This window comes from Sander lucioperca, chromosome 4, assembly GCF_008315115.2.
Source record: "Sander lucioperca isolate FBNREF2018 chromosome 4, SLUC_FBN_1.2, whole genome shotgun sequence".
NCBI lineage: Eukaryota > Metazoa > Chordata > Actinopteri > Perciformes > Percidae > Sander > Sander lucioperca.
In genome coordinates this window covers 38,021,662-38,033,675 of record NC_050176.1, presented here as the reverse complement: position 1 = coordinate 38,033,675, position 12,014 = coordinate 38,021,662, and the positions used below count along the sequence as shown (strand labels likewise).

The following is a 12,014-nucleotide window of genomic DNA, read 5'->3' as shown; positions in this document are numbered from 1 at the left end:
ACAGTTGTAACTTTTCTAATTGGTTCGCTTGTTGTAACCACCGTCTTGTACCTACAACTAGATGAGCGGGCGAGCCAGCAGTGAGAACCTGTTATAAAAGTTGATTTTATTTAAAAAGACTTAGCGCTTCTTAAAGAATGATATGCCGAATGGTGACCTCTTTACTTTACATTTAGAAAATGCCTTGAATCTTAATTAACTATGCCGTAACCTTTGCCGGTTACACGGGGCGAATTCAATTTACATTTTTTTGAATGGCGAACATGGCGTTTTCTACGTAGGCTACTTCAGATTTGTTTCGTGGCTAGATTTTCAGTTCATGACGTGCTTCATTGTCAACATTTGGTCGCAAATTGCAGAGAGCGATACTGAGGAAAAGTGGACTAATAAAGGCGATTAATTTCATACTGTAGCTCAGGTATTTTAGTGTAAAAGGAGGGACATTACAGGGCAGATAAGAGGAGAGGGGCTATTGGTTTCGGAGTGGGCTGAACAAAAGAAAAAATGAAAGAAAACTCATGTTGAGTTATTTAGCCTTTAAAAACGATTGCATAGCAAAACGTGGGGACATTTTCTATGTGTGTGTGTGTGTGTGTGTGTGTGTGTGTGTGTGTGTGTTATCAAGTGTTTTCATATGCACATCTACCAAATAAATAATTTATTATAAAAATAATTATACCAAATCACAATTTTATTTAATTAAATTCCAGACTGCTGTATGGGAAGATATTCAATGGTGATTTTATTAATGCATTTTAGAACTGGAGAGAAACTGTAATAGAGGTGAGAGTGAAACCTATTATTATAATACCTGTCATTCTCCTGCACTCTGTAATTGAGGCAAATTCTTGTGAATTAAATAACTCTGAAATTAAACTGTTCCTCCTCTAAGTGTTCCTGCACATACTTTGAGAAAAAAACAAAAAACCCCATCATATAATATGACAGATTATGATTAAGTAGTTTAACCTCTGTTTCTGGTACTGATTACAAATAAGACCCCATTTTGGAAGAGGAATGCCTGCATCTAGCGTGTGGTGAATTTTGAGGAATTGTTAGAGGCTTTTCTTGTATTGTTTGTGTGTGTGTGTGTGTGTGTGTGTGTGTGTGTGTGTGTGTGTGTGTGTGTGTGTGTGTTTGTGTTTGTGTGTTTGTGTGTGTTTGTGTGAGAGAGAGACACAGAGAGAGAGTAAAAGGTGATGCCAGACTATATTATATAATATTGCAACCATAGAAATTCAAATTGTAGTCAAGGATAAACCGGCAAGGTAGACACTGAGTTGTTTCTCTCTCCTCGTTCTTCATATCTTCCATGTCTCTATCGTTTCTCACCGCTCTGTTCGGGCAGCTAACCCATGTATGTCCTGTGATATCCTTAATTGCTCTCATGTAAAATACCTTATAGAGGGTTTGTGCACTCTGCATTTTTTTTTTTTTTTTTAACAAAAGTGCAATCTATTTAGAATTTTTCTGTCACTTTATTTGTGAACTTACCCACTGTTTGGACCACTGTTTGGACCACATTTTCTCTTGCCTTCCCTTGTTCCCTGTGTGTTCTAAAATAGAGAGCGCATGCACTGTCTCTTCACTGCACTTGAAAGGTAGAGGTAGTAACTAAATATTTGTCCCATTTAATTGTTATGCTTTGGGATAAGCAGATACAATATTGAAGAAACATGTCATGGAACATTTTTGCATGAACTGTACAGTAGCTTTATGAAATTGCAGCGTTATTGCTCAGACATTGGAGCTCCTGTAGTTACTGTACAACACTATGTAGTGTGGGCGCCGTCAGTAGAGTACTGCGAAGGTGAAGGGTGTGGTAACTGTGACCTTGAGTACAATGAAACTATTAAAACAATATTCATATCACACATTTTCTTTTTTAAACGATGGCTGTATCTGCACTGCGTGTGTTATTGATAAAATGGTATTGATGAGTCAACGTAAAGAAGTTGGGTTTGTTCAGTAAACTATACAGTGGAGATGTTCCAATACAGTATTTTCCTTCCTGATAATATTTTTGATACCTGAGCTTGCGTAGTACCGATCCGATACCAGTGCGTAAATAAAAAAAATATATATTTCTTTTTAACAGCTGTATACTACTAACCCTGTATGGATGTGATACGATTGCTATCAATGTTGTATGGCCTGGCTCAGGTACAAATACACACAGATAACTTTATTTTATTATCTAGTTTTTGACAGTCAGACATAAAGGAAAAAGAAAAGGGCTAAATTACGTGGTATCGGATCGGTGCATAGACTTGAGTACTCACTGATACCGATACTGGCGTTTTAGGCGGTATCGGAGGCATTTCCGATACTGGTATTGGTATCGGAACAACTCTGCTATACAGTTCGTCATCATTTCACGCTCACGATGACAAAGGTGATCAAATGAGTGCAGTGGTCTGCCTGTATAGAAGCACAAGAGTTGTGTAGCGTTTATAAATGCTGATGATATATGCTGCAATGTACATATATGCAGAGAGTTATTTTAGAACAAGATTATATTAATGTAATATTGATACAGTGATCTACGACTGGATACTGTGGTGATCTAGAATGTGTGTATGTTGAATTTTGGTTTTATGTATTCATGTGTGTATGATAGAGACTTGTCTTTTCCTTTTTTTGTGTCTGCATTACAGCAGACTGATAGAATTGCCCGGGCTCATGGTACTGTTCTTCAGTGAAAGTCTCAATGAGGGCACACTGTAGTGCAAGTGAAGCCATATTAGTAACAAGGATATTTAGTGGTACCTTAAGCAAAACTATGCTTGTTTGAATCTGTACTGTTAACCACAGCAGTCTAACGCTACAGAACAGTCATTACTCATAACTCCAGGCTAAAGAGGAAGGTCAAATGAGCGGAGTGGTGTTCATGGCTCAGGCAGCCCCCGCACTAAACACAAGAAGAAAGGTGCAGATTGTAAGTGAAAGACGTATTTGGTTTTATTTCATGAGAAAGACAGCGTTTGACAAGAAACAATTGTACGTGACAGTTCCAGGTTTAATAGAACAGATGAGCGAGACAGGTAGACGTATGTGTTCTGTATTATACCAGATACAGTACACAGTACACACCAATTCATACTTTTTAGATGCAACACAGTTATTGTGATTATGGTAGATTATGAACTCAGAGCATTGGGAGCATTTTCACTGCCATCTTGACAACCATCTGTTTCAAATTAGTTTCTCACAGTACAAAATCAACTTGCACAGCTGTAAACTAGATAGGTAACACATCTCCGTGAACATCTTGTCCACTTTCATTTTGAGTTACTCTGTTCTTTATAGTGCTGCATGTTAGAGCTTCCCAGTATAGCATTCTGTCCTCTTAAATCTCTTAAATGACCTCACGCTACAATCAAGTGATTGTTTTAACACAATTGTATTAAGTGTACTATATACACTTGTAATACTCAGACCAGGACAGTCCTCTGGGTTCTATATATTTCTTTTTTCATTGCATATTCTAATATAGTAAATGCTAGTTCTTTTTTATGTTTAATGGTTGATCACCAGTTAATTGTAACAACATCAAAATCTATACCAAAAGCGAACGTAATAAAACGGTCAAAGCAACAAGAGAAAGAAACGTTTAGGGAACTTTTTGTATCAGTGTCTTTTAATTAAATGTGTCGGTATTTTGTCTGTATGCATATATGCTTACATACACACCATCATGATTGCATTGAATTTGCATTTGTTCGAGTTATGCATACTCCACTGTAAGAGAAAAACATAGACACAGTGTGTATTGTATGTGAATGTGTGTGTGTGTGTGTGTGTGTGTGTGTGTGTGTGTGTCTCTTGCTGGTTGACTGTTCGTGTTAACATATTAACAGACAGTTCAGCAACAACATACACACAAACATATACACACCTTGTGGGCTGTTTATTGTGTGTTTAGGTGTGTGTGTGTGTGTGTGTGTGTGTGTGTCTGTGTGTGTGTGTGTGTGTGTGTGTGTGTGTGTGTGTGTATTTTCAATAATTACCATGAGAGCCCTCAAACTGAAAATGTATCCACATTGTGTGTGTGTGTGTGTGTGTGTGTGTGTGTGTGTGTGTTCATTGTCCAGGGAGTACTCAGACTGAAGATCCAGCTGATGAAAGCTACCTGGAGCTTCATAAATGGGCCCTTTGTCCAACAGCAGAGCTTGATTGTGTGTGCGTGTGTGTGTGTGTGTGTGTGTGTGTGCGCGTGCATGTGTGTGTGTGTGTGTCTGTTATTAAGCCTAAATTAAGTCTAAATCTTCACTGAAAATCAGTGTTTTAGTTTGGTCAGAGTGTTGTTAGGGATGCTGCAGACCTGTCAGGCACTTTCTGCTGCCGTGCTTCTACTTGTGTTTTTGGTCGAGAATTCCTCAGTTGTGACAGCCGGGTGTTAAAATTGTAAATAAGTTAAATAGATATTGACCATATTGTTAATTTGGACCCCCAAAATTAAGACTTAGACTTAGACTTAGACTTATAGGCGCATTCCCAGGCTTTTTCAGCAGCCCTAGTATTTATCTGTCATGGACTCGCGTATCTGTAGCCTCTGGAGTACAAGGCAACGCAGGCTACACCGTTTCACCTCATAATGTTCAGGTCACCTGAGGCTAGGGCTGCATGATTTGGAGAAAAAGTCATATTGCGATTGCGATTGCGATTTACAATGCTGCGATGCCGATATAATGATATCATGAGTTTTCTTGAAAATGCAGAAAATAAGCTAATACATTTTTTTACATACAAAGAGCTTAAGAATAATTAATATTATAATATATATATATATATATATATATATATATATATATATATATATATATATAAGCTCATTATTTGGGCATTTAGGCCTTTATTAGACCTAAGATAGGAAAGGGGGAGAGAGACAAGGAATCAAACCTGCTGCCGCTGCGGCAAGGACTGATCCTCTGTACATGGGGCGCACCTCAACCAGGTGAGCTACCCATGCAACCTAGACTTAATATTTTAGAAAATTAAATAACAAAAATACAAAGTTATTTAATTATTACATTTTGTACGCCCTTATGAACGATGACATTCAAGATGGGTGTAATATAATATTACTAAACCTAGTACCAGTGATTAAGTTACAAAATATACTGTGTACAACCTCTGTTGTCTGCATGCTCTGCAACACTACACTTCTGAGACTCACGTGACCATAACCGACACACGCTACTGCCTAAACACACAAGTCATTAACCCTGGTCACTGGTCATCTTCTGTGGACGTTGTTATGAGGAGCGTGCTTAATACATCTACGTTGTAGCGTAATTCAGAGGGCAGATTCAACGTAGGTTCAACACACAACCATAAATCAGGCAGTAGCGAGAGTGAGAACGGCAGGCGAGTGAGTGACGTCAGTGCCTGAGTGGTGAGGCGAGAAGAGCGACCGTGAGCAGTGTCGGAGTTAGCGTAGTGGCTGTGTGACGGAAAAGCGAAAGGAAAAAGAGATAGCAAACACAATGTAAAGTGAGTTTACATCAAACACTGTGACAGGTGTTACAAAGTGGAGAGTGCAGTGCACACAGAGTGTCACGCACAAGGCACACCTTTTTGTAAACTCACATGGCACAATTGTTGCGGTTATGTAATCGCAGTGACATCGCGATTGCGATTAGATTAATCGTGCAGCCCTAGAAAGTAGCATTTTCTGATCGCTTGCATTGTAATCCCAGTAGCATTATGTCCCATCCCATTTGGGAGGACTTTTCTTATAGGTGACATAGTTGCTTTAAATTGGCATTACTTTCATCACGGAGTTGCATTCAGCACATTGTATAAATGAATGGAAGTCATTACATTGTCCTGTGAAGTTTGCAAAAACCCAATTTGACTGACTGTATTTTCAATAATTACCATGAGAGCCCTCAAAGCGAAAATGTATGCACATAGTTTGTGTGTGTGTTAGTGTGTGTGTGTGTGTGTGTGTGTGTGTGTATGTGTGTGTGTGTGTGTGTGTATTTACTAATTACCATGAGAGCCCTAAAAGCGAAAATGTATGCACATAGTTTGTGTGTGTGTGTGAGAAAGTAAAAAGAGTGCAATGGATGAATAATAATTGTGCACCAATTGCATTTATGCAATGTTTTAGTTTTTTGAACTGTAAATTCCATAGTGTGATAAAACTACTTAAAGGTATTTTCCATTATAAGCAGCTTTTAATGGGTTTCTACTGATGTACTCTGTACACACATCTATTGCGCGTGAACATGTGTGCAAAAAAATCATGTGTGTGAAATAATTTACTAATTGAATGTTGCTGCCTGATAGAAATAGAGGTGACATTACAGGAATACAACACAACTATTTTTTTTTTTTTTAGAAAAGTATGTTACAGATGCAACATCAGGAAAAAGAGGATACTTGTAGTAACTTGTTAATATTTGCAAATACCAGCTTCACTGCATCAGCTAAAAGGACTTGATGACTTTATTTGACTGTGGGGGCACATAATAGATCAATGCATCCCCAGAGCAGTAAATCACTTTAGCCTTCTTCTGAAGCTAATGACAAATTGCTCTAGTTGACCAAGTGGCATTACTCATTTCTGGAAAAAAAGAAAAAGAAAAGAAGAAACACTTTTTTATTATTTATTTTCGTCTGCTTTTAACTCATAGCTTTCGCAAGACTCAGGCTTGAATGTGATAAAAGACTGAGCTCACCGTCTTTCTTTAATTCCCTCCTTCTACACCCCTATGGATTAGTCATTTTAATGTGTTCTCACGTGCTACCACCACACCAAATTCAATCCTCAAATTCAACACTTACCAACAACTTATAACTTTTTTTTTGTTACATTTCCTTTTTCCTTACTTTTTTGAAATCCATATCCTGGTGTGGTAACTGCATACCAAATTAATCAGAGCACACAAAGCCAAATTGCCTCCTAAGTAACTATATAACCGGTAACCAATGTAGCATTTAAAAAGCTATTTTTAAACCGAGTCCGCCAGTGTGCTCAGTCCACATAAAACACACCGGGGCTACATTACATCACTTTCAGCAAACTTCACAGAAAACTTTGAGGGCAAAACAGCATCACCGATCTGTTTTAACGGAATACTCTCTGTCTAGCTCAGCTGAAAACACAAAAACACAGAAACCGTCAGCACGTTAGCGTATCATTCACTACCATCTGTAACCTCTTCACCTGTTCAACTGACTTTAGCAGTTTAGATATCACACTCGACTGCCCTGCTGTTATTAGAGACGTGAACTAACCACAGACACTTGCCTCGGTCACGGACTCACGGCAGTGCGTCGCAGCAGAATGAATAGAGGGTAAACACTGGAATGGATATATGGAGTTCTTTTTTGGCATTAACTGAACTTTTTTCTGGCCTGGCAGGGGGGTGGCCCGTACAATTATAGGGGAAAAAACTGCAATATTTATAGAATTTTTACTTTTATCTAAATTAAGCTATAAATAAATCTGCAATACCTTTATTATTCATAATACTGCTGGTATTACTGATATATGCCTGTACTGGTTAATATAGGCAGCATTGTGAGTGATGCTTTGCTGCTAATAGCACTGAACAATTAGCATGTCTAGTAAATCAATGGAAATGTCTTAATCAAGTGGTCTTTGGGTTAAACACCTATGTTTACATGCAGCCTAAAGGCTCAGCTATACTGGATACATTTGTTTAGTGTAAAGCTTATTTTATGGTTCTGCGGAGGCTCCATCAGAGCTTTCTCCGTAGCCTACGTAAGTGGCCTGATGTTTGTACTTGTGCGCTGGTGGGTACGTCGAGCCGGCATGTGTGTGTGTGTGTGTGTGTGTGTGTGTGTGGGGAGTGGGTGATAGAGCGAGGGAGAAGTGAGAGAGTGACAGCGATTAGCTCCGGAGCGAGTACCGACTCTAGAGTCATAGTGAGAGAAACAAAGTGTCTCCCCTGTTCTTTCTGACCACGGTGGGAAATCTGGAGCAGGAAAAGTTAACCCTCTCCTTGAGTTCATGTTGTTTATGGAGAAGGAGAACCAGGAAATGAGTCGGGGGAAAAGCAACGCTACCAAGCCACGGCCGAGCGACGTATAGTTACATTTTTCAAGAGGTGCACGTCAGGCTACGGCGTAGGGTCCGGCGTAGACGCAGAGGGGTCTGCTTCTGAGACACCACTTCTTTCAAAGTGACTCTGGCTGTGTTGTGCAACAATCACATGTCCAGGTGCACACTGTAAACTTATTTTTATAGTCTATGTGACAACATTGGCATTTCTAATGCTGCAGTGACTACATAAAACATTACATAAAACCAAATTATAATCTAATGTCTTTTCATTTGTAATTTAAAATGTGATGTATCTTTAAAAAATGCACGTAACATGATTGATCAGCATTCGCAGGGCGTTTTTTTTGTTTGTGTCATTGCTCATCAACTGCTTTCATGTGTTGATTTGGATGCCTATGTGTAATTATTGTGCGTGGATTTGGTGTCAGGTCTGCAATTCTCTGTCCGTTCAGTGTTGGCCAATCACCTCCTGCTAGTGCATTCAGTTCAGCAGCCTCTCTCTTGTAATTTATGTGTGCAAAATAAGAAACATCATATATATATATATATATATATATATATATATATACATTCATATATTGATAATGGCACAGCAAAATAGTAATGGTGTTTAGATCGTGGAAGAGGATGGCTGCATATAAAACACTTGACTTTGACGCCTACGGCCTGCATCCCATTTGAAAGTAACTGTGTTGACCATCCAAAGATTTAAACTTCAAGTAATCTTTCCCTAACCTTGCCCGAGTCATTTTAGTTGCCCTGCAGTCGTTGAGGCTACGCCCACGATGAAGTGAAGAGTTTGCATTACATAGATTTTAGAGGCCATGCATGTTATAAGTTGACCAGCAACAAATGAGCAGGATTCAGTGATGTGGTGCTCCTTGGCTGGAAGCTAACATAGCTGAAGTAACCGGAGAATAGGACACATTTCCAACATGCTGAGAAACTGTAGAATTTAACTGCAGAATCATTTTTGATTTACATTTGTTTGGTGTGTGGCACAGGCTTGTGTGGACTTGGATGCGAGTTTAGTTTTAGAGAAAACACTGCTTTATGCTTAGTCATACTTTGTTGACTTCATATGTTCACTGGACCAAAGTATGAGACCAACATCTTTGAGTCATACAATTTATTATTTAATTAAAATTACAACTAAAATGTTGTCATTTGTATTGTAAAATTGATCACCAGGGAGGGCCCTTGAATAAACCGATTCTAATAAAAAAAAAAATAAAGTATTCCAATACATAAATTCTGTTTAAGAGGTGTTTACACCCTGACAAGAATACCATTCTGATTGAAGTTTAAACACATTTTGGTGGAAATAGTTGCCCATTTAAAAGATGCTCGTTGATTTTCCAGTGTCGTAGATTTTCAGGAAGCAAGACTAGAGTGACATTTCCAATATTATGGCTCATTGTAAGTGAGAGAGATTTTCTTGTACATACTGTAAAATACGTTTCTGAATAAGGTAATGTGTCCATGACACCTGTACATATATGGCACAAAGCCATTTTCATAATGATATAATAAGCGAAAGGATTACGTGCACACACAACCAAACAACCCCCCACTCACTCACACTGACAGTCTTCACCGACATTAGCAAGGTGAAGCTGTCTAATAAAGCACACAACATGGTACGATTATCTTCCCTTCATCTCACTGACACACACACACACACACACACACACACACACACACACACACACACACACACACACACACACACACACACACACACACACTCAATTACTCTTTTGCCAATGCGGCATAAGTCCATTTTAGTTATATAGCCCAATATCACAAAGCACACATTAGCTTCAGGGGGCTTTATTAGTTGACATTCACATGGTAGAGTTGATGGATAGCAACACTTGACCTCACACTCCACTGACAGTGTGTGTGTGTGTGTGTGTGTGTGTGTGTGTGTGTGTGTGTGTGTGTGTGTGTGTGGGGGGGGGGAGATAGAGAGAGTGAGGGAACAACTGTGTGATTGTAAGTAGGGCTGGGCAATATATCGATATTATATCGATATCGTGATATGAGACTGGATATCGTCTTAGATAGGGTTGGGTACCGAAACGGGTTCCTACGCAAACGGTAGTATTCGGACCGGATTAAAATGCAAATTTCGGTTCCTCTGTCGCCCCGGACAGCGGCAGACTGTTTTTTTCTTTCTCCCTTTTCCGACGAGTGGCACACGTGCCCGCTCGCGGTGTGAAGCGCGTGTCCACGCTATTCTCCGACATGCACTCTACTATCAATGCTGATAGACGGCTTTTTGTACACGCTCCGAAACGGATGTAAAAATATCACACTTTCTCTGTAGTCTACCGTTAGCTATAGCTATCGTAAATGTAGGCTACTTTTAAAATGGCATATTTTCCCTCTGGGCTCACCAAAACACAGACATAAAGGCATATTAACCATTCACTGAATGTGATCGCTAGTAAACATATTACACTTGTTCTGCTAGTCTATCGTTCAGGACAAGACCCTGGAGCCTGGTGGTGGGGGGGGTGGGGGGGGGGGTGGGACAGCCTCCCCAAATTGTCTGCCTTTTCAAACCATCTGAGAGAGTTTTCTCCTGTGCAGGACATGCCATAAGTCAGGAGAGGTGTCTTATCTTGCCAGAGAAGGCAAATATGGTAATTTTTCTGCAAAAGAACTGCTAAAGTTTGAAGCTGGTTGGCATACCAACTCAACAACATTTATTTTGTTGTTACTTGTTAATAGTGTAACTGTTATTTGTTAAATTATTGTAGTTATGTGTTAGGTGACTTAGGTTTACTTATTATATATTTAAGTACTTTAAAACGATAATATATTGTTAAATTGAAATAATTTTCAATTTTAAAAAAACTCCATAAAAGAGCCTTTCTTTGATGTCATTTTTCAGTTTTTCAAGAATCGGTTTAGGAATCGGTTAGGAATCGGAATCGTTTTAAAAGTACAGGTTCGGCATCGGAATCCTAAAAATTCAAACGGTACCCAACCCTAGTCTTAGATTTTGGATATCGTAATATCGTGATATGACACAAGTGTTGTCTGTCCCTGGTTATAATGGCTGGATTACAGTAAAGTGATGTCATTTTTTGAACTTACCAGACTGTTTCTTTTCTATTATTTGCCTTTACCCACTTAGTTATTATATACACATTAATGATGATCATTTATCAAAAATCTCAGTGTAAATATTTTTTTGTAAGCACCAATTGTCAACCCTACAATATCGCCGCAATATCGATATTAAGGTCAACAATATCGTGATATTCGATTTTTTCCATATCGGCCATATATAATTGTAAGTCTTGATGTCAGTACAAATAGATCAAATAGATTTGTTCTGATGACAATGTGCTGTATCACACTACTATAATCCAGACACGAAGAAGAAGAAAAATCACCAAGATAAATGCTAAAAATCTAGATATTTTTATGCATTATAAATTCACATTATTTACATTTCATATTTGTGACGTTGACATTCTGTGCCGCAAGAGCAAAAAAGACGGTATTTTTCCTAATGAGGAGAATGAAAAGTCAACGGTTCATAGTAGGGCTGCCACCTCTTAGTCGATTAGTCGACTAATCGGTCGTTTTGGTCTTAGTCGACTAAGATTTCTTTAGTTGATGAGTCATTTTTTTTATGCTTATTCATGCTTAATTACTCATTTCCAAGAAACTTATGAGCACATTTCTGGTAAGCACAAGATTTAAAGTGGTGCTTTTGCAGGATTAATTGTGGAGAAACTCAGTTTTACAGATGGTTCATTAACTACATTTATATTGTGCTTTTCTAGTCTTAATCACCTCTCAAAGAGCACAGCTCTGTCGATTACATCAACTAATCGATTAATCGACAAAATCATATAAGTGTTAGTCGAATAAGAATTTCTTTAGTCGAGGACAGACCTAGTTCATAGCATTTTGGATGTGGCTACTGAAGCATGGGCAGTTTGATCGTTTC

The 12,014-nt window shown here is 38.6% G+C and overlaps 1 long non-coding RNA gene across 1 annotated transcript in view; it reads left to right on the top strand.

Annotated features, from left to right (window-relative positions):
* LOC116046945 overlaps positions 1-12,014 on the top strand; it is a 76,829-nt gene that overhangs the window by 1,101 nt on the left and 63,714 nt on the right. The gene's annotated exons all lie outside the window — the stretch shown is intronic.